This window comes from Crocodylus porosus, unplaced genomic scaffold (genome assembly GCF_001723895.1).
Source record: "Crocodylus porosus isolate Cpor-Errol unplaced genomic scaffold, CroPor_comp1, whole genome shotgun sequence".
Lineage (NCBI taxonomy): Eukaryota > Metazoa > Chordata > Crocodylia > Crocodylidae > Crocodylus > Crocodylus porosus.
Window position 1 is genome coordinate 12,281,030 of NW_017728927.1, and position 8,045 is coordinate 12,289,074.

The following is an 8,045-nucleotide window of genomic DNA, read 5'->3' on the forward strand; positions in this document are numbered from 1 at the left end:
CCCCCGCCGCCCGGAGGCGCTGCCTGATTGGCCAGAAGGCGGGCGGGGGCGGGGCCGCGCGCTCCAACGGCCGCGCGGGACCGTTGCCCCTAGTCCTCGCGCGCGCTGCGCCCCCTAGGCCCCGCCCCGCGCGCTGCAGCCTGTGGGCGGGGCCACGCGAAGGGCGGGGCCGAGGGCACGTGCGCCTCTTCCTTCTTTCCCGCGGCTCCGGCGCTGGGCGTGTCACGCGGCTCTGTGTGGTGTCTCAGCACGTGTTTAATGGGCGTGCAAGGGTTTTGTTGTGTGTTTGTTTTAAATCCCTTGGCGATGGGGATGGAGAAACGATCCCGTCGGTGCAAAGTGTTTTTTGGGGGTTAGTAGGTGGCATTGTGGAGCCCTGGCCAAAGGCTAGGGGCAGCTGGCGTTTTCTCCACCTTTCTCTGCTGTCTTGCAGGGGGTCGAGCAGTCGGCTCCCACGCGCCTCGCCTCCCCAGCGTGGTCAGGGATCCTGGTTTTCTCTGATTGAAAAAAACACAAAACAATTTTCAGATTTAAAAAAGCACAGGTGACCGGTAGGGAGGGTACGGGGGGCACGTGCCTGCCCTGAGATTGGCTCAGCCCCCATCCCCGCTGCCACCACCACTGGTTCCCGCAGGCAGCCCCCCCTGCTCCGCCCCGCCGGTGCTGCCACCCGCAGACTGCGCCCCTGGTCCCAGGAGGCACCAGTCACCCATGGAAAAAGTAACCCAAAATCCACATTTTTCTATTATTAAAATGAAACACCACTAATGTATAGACAGATATATAGTGGTGTCTCATTGCAGTCATGGGAACGTGGGTTTTGAGTTACTTTTTTTAATCTGAAAATTGGGTTTGTTTGTTTTTTTTATCAGAGAAAACCAGGATCCTTGCTGATGGCTCACGCTCCCTCCCACAGCCAGCTCCGTACCTAGACTCCTGGCAGCTCCAGGCAAACTTTTAGTATCGGGCCCCCGTTTTCCGGAGATAATAATAGTAATGATTATTCTCACTATTTTCAGGTCCCTTTTCTGTCCAGGCCGGAGCCCCATGCCTGTGTCAGGCGCTGCCCACAGCACTCAGCAGGTGCAGGACGCTGTTGGCTGTCCTCACCAAACACACAGGACCTGTTGCCTCCATTGCTGTTCTCCAGCAGCATCTAACAGGAGTGGTAACCCTCTGTGTTGAGTACCTGCCGCCCCCACATAGTTTTTCCCTCTTCCCACTCCTGGATGAATGTCATCCTGCTCCTGGGTCCAGAAACTAAAGGATGCATGACATTATGCCCTTTTCTTGTAATCTGTCACTTTTCCACACTAATCAACAGAAGCGAGTGATTTTGTAGACCTTTTTTCTTATTAGCTACGTTCCATCACTACGCACTTCTCTTCTCTCTGGTGTGAATAATTATTCTCTGTGACTGAGGGCCCTACTTCTAGGCTTTGCCCTCCCTTCTATCTGTTTTAAGTACAATGAAAGCAAAGTCAAGGCTGCTTTATGCCCTGCGAAGAACAGATCTCAAGGGAGTGACTGTGTTCATAACTTCTATTGCACCATTACCAATAGTTAATTCACTGCAGCAAGGAGGAATTGCATTTTTTCTTTGAAACTAGTTGTTTTGGGGGACTGCTAAGCTCTAATTTACCTTAACTGGAAATGCAATGTACACTTAATTGGGTTTTTAATTACTACCAACCAAGGAGTATAATGGGTGCAGTTCTGCTGCTTAATGAGTTTGGAAGATCTGCTTGAGATTTCAAGGTCAATTTGAACTGTAGAGAGAAGACATCATATACTTTCTATGTAAGTTATGAGAAGTGGAATCAGGGGTTCTACCAGTAGTGAAATATGTTTGTTAGGAGGCTCACTGCCAGTTAGCTAGTTGAGGCCTAAAATGAAGATTTTACAGAAGAAAAGTTTAAAAGAAACCTTGTATTGACACTTCTTATTCAGCATTTCAATTTTAATTGAATGTTTTGTTTGGATTTAAACATTAACTGGTAGTAATAATCTTGTGCCAGTGTATAAAAACAAGTAAATAAACCCTTTTTTCAGCATCAAAGCCCTTGCAGCTGAACATAATGCAAATATGAAGGAAAATCAGTGTTAAAACATTTTCTTTTTCAATTTCTTGGAGTGATGTCAGTATTTCATAAGGGAGCTTGCTTTAAAAAAAATTAAGCCTATAACATACCTCTAAAATGACCTCTTCTCTGTGTTTTGAGGGCAAAGGAGTGTAATGTTTGGCTTCTTAATTGTTTCCCCTTCACTCTAGTCTTGTCCCTTTGGCCTGTTGCGAAGAACAAAGGACATTTTCAATCTGAACGTGTAGGTTTATTTTGCTGCATACTAATATTTTTGAAGCCCTGTTAACTAAAGGTGCACCAATACATCGGTCCATATTGTATCGGCACTGATAAAAGGAAAATTGACATTAGCAGCAACTGGCTTTCTTTGGTTGATGTGACCGATAATGTCGCTGATAAATTCCACATGCATGGGTGCAGCCACAGCATGCATGTGGTCAGCCTGGCAGCTTGGAAAGCAGCATCTTACTGGGGGGAAAGTCTGTAGGGGGGAAGGGGCATGGGGGGTCATATTGAGGCCCCCGTAGTGAGGGAGGGAATGGGGCTGGGGTTGGGGTTGGAGCAGGTGCTGCCCAGCTGAGGCAGGCCATGGGACAGAGCCCCAAGTGGTTTGTCCAAGGGGTGAGGGGGGGGGGGCAGCTCCGGCCACTGCACTCACCCCCAGAGGTGGTATGGGGTGGCACATACCCCACAGGCCTGTATGCGGGATGAAGGTAGGCTGCCGTTGTGGGCCAAGGATGAAGGTGGTGCCGGGCTCTTCCTGGCAGGGAGGTTGGTCTCAGGGCAGGTGGCAGCAACACTAGAAGAAGGGTTTGCGGGGGCTATGGTGAATTTTGGGGTAGCTGTAGCCCACCCCATAGCCCTCCCTCCTAGTGCTGCCACCACCCACCCTGACTGCAGTCCTGGCCATCCTCCCTCACTGAAAAGAGCACAGCACTGCCCCTAGCCCTAGCCTGCAGCAGCAGCCCACCCGCACCCTGCGCACAGATCCAGGAGACATGTGCCCCCCTTGCCTCCCTCAGGGGTACACGCAGTGCCAGGAGCCACTCCACCTCCCCCCCCAGGTGAGCCACTCCCAGCTCTGTCATGCATCCCGCCCTGGCTGGGCATCACCTGCCCCAGCTCCTGCCCCACTCCCTCACCACGGGGGCCTTGATATGCTCTCCCATACCCCTTCCCCCAACAGGCATACCAGCTGAATGCTGTTCTCCAAGTTGCCCCACTGCATATTGGCAATCAGATTGATATCGGCCAATATGGCTCATTAATAACCGGCCATCGGTATCAGCCCAAAAAATCCTGATCAGTGCACCCCTACTGTTAACAGGTCCTGTTTCCATCTTGTGGCTGGAGGGAAGTCTAGGCTAGGTTACAAAATGACCGATGTGACTTCAGAGCACCACTGAAGACAACACTGGTTATGAACTCTAGGGTAGTGGGGGTCAACTTTTTTGACAGGTATGCCACAAATTAGCTCTGTACCCTCCCCAAGCGCCACTCCAATCCCTTTTCCCTACTTGCTCTGCCACTCTGTGTCCTAGCTGATGTTCTCTACACAATATGTTGCTCTGCTTCTTTCCCTGCGTGCCATACTCCATCCACTGCTCCGCTTTCTGCTTCCTGCTGTATATGCCACTGTGCTGTTGTCACCTTCCTCATCTGCTGTGAGCAGCAAACAAATTGAATTTTATTAGTAAATGTGAAGAATCATGAACCAGAAAGATGACAAAAGCCATAAGGGAAATACAGAGTGCCCGAGTGAGGGACTAACATCAGAGGGATGGGGGTGAGGAGGGGAATACAACTAGGTTACAGAAAATACAGTGTTAGCCAATGTGTCACTTGTGGCATGCATGCTGCAGGTATGGTCAATGTATCCAAAACTGTTGCCATTTTAGATTTTTTTTTTTTAAATTGCAATCCATGCCATGGGAGCAGCAGCTGGGGATTTTTTTAGTCCTCAAATCAGATAAGAATCTCCCCCTCCCCTACTCTCAGCACCCCTTCTCTTCCCTTCTGTGCTCAGCAGCACTTCCTTTCCCCTCCCATCCCTGCCTCACCCTCTCTACTTACTCCTTTGGGTGCAGGAAAGGGTTGGGGAGATCTGCCCACCATCACCACAGCCCCAGCCACTCCTGCCCCACTCCAATCAGAGCAGCAGGGAGTGGTTGCATGGGGAGCCATGCTTGACTGGGGAAAGCAGCAGCAATGGGTGGGTTCCCTGGTCTTGCACCTGCTCTCAGGCTGGCAGGTAACTTGTGGGAGCACTGGGAAGAAAGGGAGAACCTGCTGCTGCTGCTGCTGCTGTCACCAGCCAAGCCCAGCTCCCTGTGTAGCCTAGCCGGAGCAGGGCAGGAGCAGCTTTGGAGCTCCATCTGCCCCAGGGTCAACCAGGGTCATCTGCAGCAGCAGGCAGGAGAGGGGTTGCTGAGAGCAGAGAGGTGGTAGTCTTACCTGCTGCAGGGACTTAAAGCCCCTGGCTGCTGCTCGTGAAGCATGGTTGGAAAGGGAAGTGTAGCCACGCCACTACATCCTCTATGCACCCTCCCCTAAATGCCTCCATCCCACTCTTGCTCTGTATTCCATGTATGTTAGGAAGAAAAATGTTTAACCAATATCCGGAAAGACATCAAGACATCAGTTCTCTCATGCAGAAACAGAGACGAGAGTTTGAGCTTCATGCAGGCAAACCACAGGGGAAGGTGAAGAGGACACATGTACAGCAGGTGGCTGAGAGTACAAGGGAAGAGCAAAGTGTAGAGCTAGTCACGTAATATAACAGACAGACAGACAGAAGGCAAGGAAAGGAGGTAAATAAGGGGTTTTGACATGACCTTTCACGCTGAAGGTGTAAACACGATACCATGCCACTTTAAGCTATAGGGTATTGTATCATTAACAGAGATCCTGGTTTTCTCTGTTTAAAAATCCCAAATTCTCTGATTTTAAGATGATAAAAGATCCCAGATTCTCTGATTTAAAAACACAAAATTTGCATTTTTCTGTGATGAAAATGAAATACCACTATATATACAGGTATCAGTTGAACACAATGTTTTATTGATATATTTACAATTTTCAAGTAATTTGGAAGACTACCAGTGCCTCAATCATTATAATAAAATAAATTCTAAATACCTGTATCTTTTGATGTTTGATTCTGGTTTTTTTCATGGATAATCAGGACATGTGTCCAACTGCAGCTGTCCCCCTCCCCCCCACACACACACTTTGTGGCACTGGGCATCCTTGACTTGCTAGTGCCCTGCCCCTGCCCATGCCGTTGCCCCTCACTCCCAAACCACAGACCCTGCAGTGCACCTCACTTCCAAACCAGAGCTCCCTGGCCCTGCCAGTGCCCCTCACTCTGATCCCATCCCCAGCTCTGCTAGTGCCCCTTACTCCTGATCCACTCTCCCCTGCCCTCAACCCCCCAGTGTATGAAGAAGGGGGTGACTGTATGGGGAATGCTATGGGTGTATGGGAAAGGAGGGGGTGTAGGCACAGGAGGGCCAGAGGGCACAGGTGATGTGGCAGGGGGGCACATGCCCCCCCTCCGATTTCTGTGCCCACAGCAGGGTGTGGGGCTGCAGCTGGGCAGGAGCCACCTCTGCATCCCAGTGGGCAGGACCCAGCACAGCTGGTGCGGCCCAGCTGCAGCCCTGCGCCCTGCTGTGGTTGCAGAAATTAGAGGGTGTATGTGCCTGTGCTGTCCTGCCCCTCTACCACATGAACTGTGGCCTCTCCCACCCCCACCCCCATAAACGTACCTGGGTGGAGCTGCAGGAGCTGTTCTCCACCACACTGCCTGGCTCCCACATGCATGTGTGCATGCGCACATGCACATACAGCCCCTTGCATATCGTTCCCCGCAAGCAGCCCCTTGAAGCCTGGAACTCTGCCAGCCTGCAAAGAGAAACCCAGGTTTCCCATGTCTTTCTCCTTTAGAGGAGAAAGGGCTGCATTTTTCCACGACAAACAGAAAACCTACATCCCTGAATGTTATTAATATTCATGGTGAGAGAATCAAAGCAAGGAGAGAAGAGGGAATAGAAAAGGTTGGTGGTAGCTGCCTAGCTAAGAAAAAAAGGATCATACAATTGAAGAATTTAAGTGAAGCTAAAGATCACCATTCTTAGTTCCACCTTACAAGATGTATGCTCTATCTTCAGGGGCATAGCTTGATATGAGAAAGAAAGAAAGAGAGGTCTTAACTTTTCCTGTCCTCAAATATTTGAGAATGATCTACTGCTCTTTGGTCATATTAGTTACTCATATGTCTTGGATGTATTTGTTGTAACCACAGCTCTTTCAATTGTTGTATGTCTGCCACAAATGGCTAATTTATCCTGACTCATACAATTATGCTGAATATCCTTACAGTTATGACTTTTGTCAGCCAATCAGACTCCTGTGGAGAAAGTATTTTCTAATGTGCCTAATTCTGTGGGTATGTGTTTTCAACAAACATATCTCTCATGCAGTTCTCAAGGAGCTCTCCCCTTCACTGATGGATAATACTGAACTGCAGGGTTGTAAATCAGACTATATACAAGTTTTCCAACCAGGAAATTGTAATGGCTTGGTTGCTTATTTTAGTCCTGTAATTAAACTGAGTCATTATGTTTCATCCATTCTTCAGAAAAAAAGCATTTCTGACTAATTTTACACCAGCATGTGGTATTTTCCACCAACATGCTTTGATGATAATTTACTGTATTCAGAAAATATAGCTGGTAAAAAAAGAAGCAATAGCTTTGAAAAATTATGAGAGGAAAGACACTTCTATGCTGACAGGTAGAACCATATAATATTGAAGTGTCATCCACATAGGTTCCAGAGACTGAAGAATACATTTTATCATTTTGTAGTTAGGTATCATACTGTCTTCTGTAATATTCGTCCCAACCTTCTTTGCTCCATCTCGTATAAGCGACTAAAATGTCAAGCAGTTCAAGTTCTCTGTAGTGCGTGTACATGTAATGATGACAGTGAGACTGCCCAAGTTTCTTTGTCCTGAATTCTGCAGCTTATTCTGAAACTTGGATTTTTCTTTAATCTAAAATTACAGTGCAAATTCATCTCTGGGCAAACAATTGCATTAACTTAACCATATGGGTATCCCAAAAGAGTTTATATTGCCTTTCCTTTTCTCCCAAGAGACACAGCTTTAGAAAAACAACAGATATGTGAGTAGAAAGTAACTTGCTTTAAAACAGGATTGTTTTTCAGCATACTAAATCAACCTGAGTGAAGTAAGCTAATGGAAGGGGCTAAAATCTGTCCAAACAAGAGGATATTCCCTAGGGTCACTAGCCAGCTGTTCTGCTTTTATGGTGTAAATCTGCTCTCACATCAATAATAAAGATTGGAAGAGAATGAAAAAATATCACATTACATACTTGGGAATCCCAGGAGAAGCATTAAACAATGACTTCACCACACTTCTGGAAGTGTCTTCTGCAAAAGAAAAAACACAGCTACAAGAAGAGCAAGAGGAAGTCAAATTGAATCCTACTCATTTTAAATAAGTTAATGCACTGTCAGTGCTGTACATAGGCACAGCAGTAAGAGTTAAGGACAGAGTGAATGGACTGATTGAACTGTACATTTCATGGATTTCATGAGTTTATGATCTTGACAGTGAATTTAACAGGGCCATGTTTAACATATTCAAAAGTCAGATGAGCAGCTACAAACAGCTTTTGTACACACAGATAAAAGAAAGCGTAACTAACCCATCTTCTGCATTATCCCAACCTAACACAAGGCCATCTTTTTTCTGTCAGAAGAAATTTACAGTGACCAAGTCATGTTGCCCTGCTGTGTTTGGCATAAAGAGTTAGTGGAGTAACTTAAGGGATTGAGACAACAGGTTCTGCATTTCTGAAATGTAGACATTTGAAATCGTTTTTAGAGCTGCCAGGAGGAGAACTATGGGACCTGTAACAATTCTCTTTC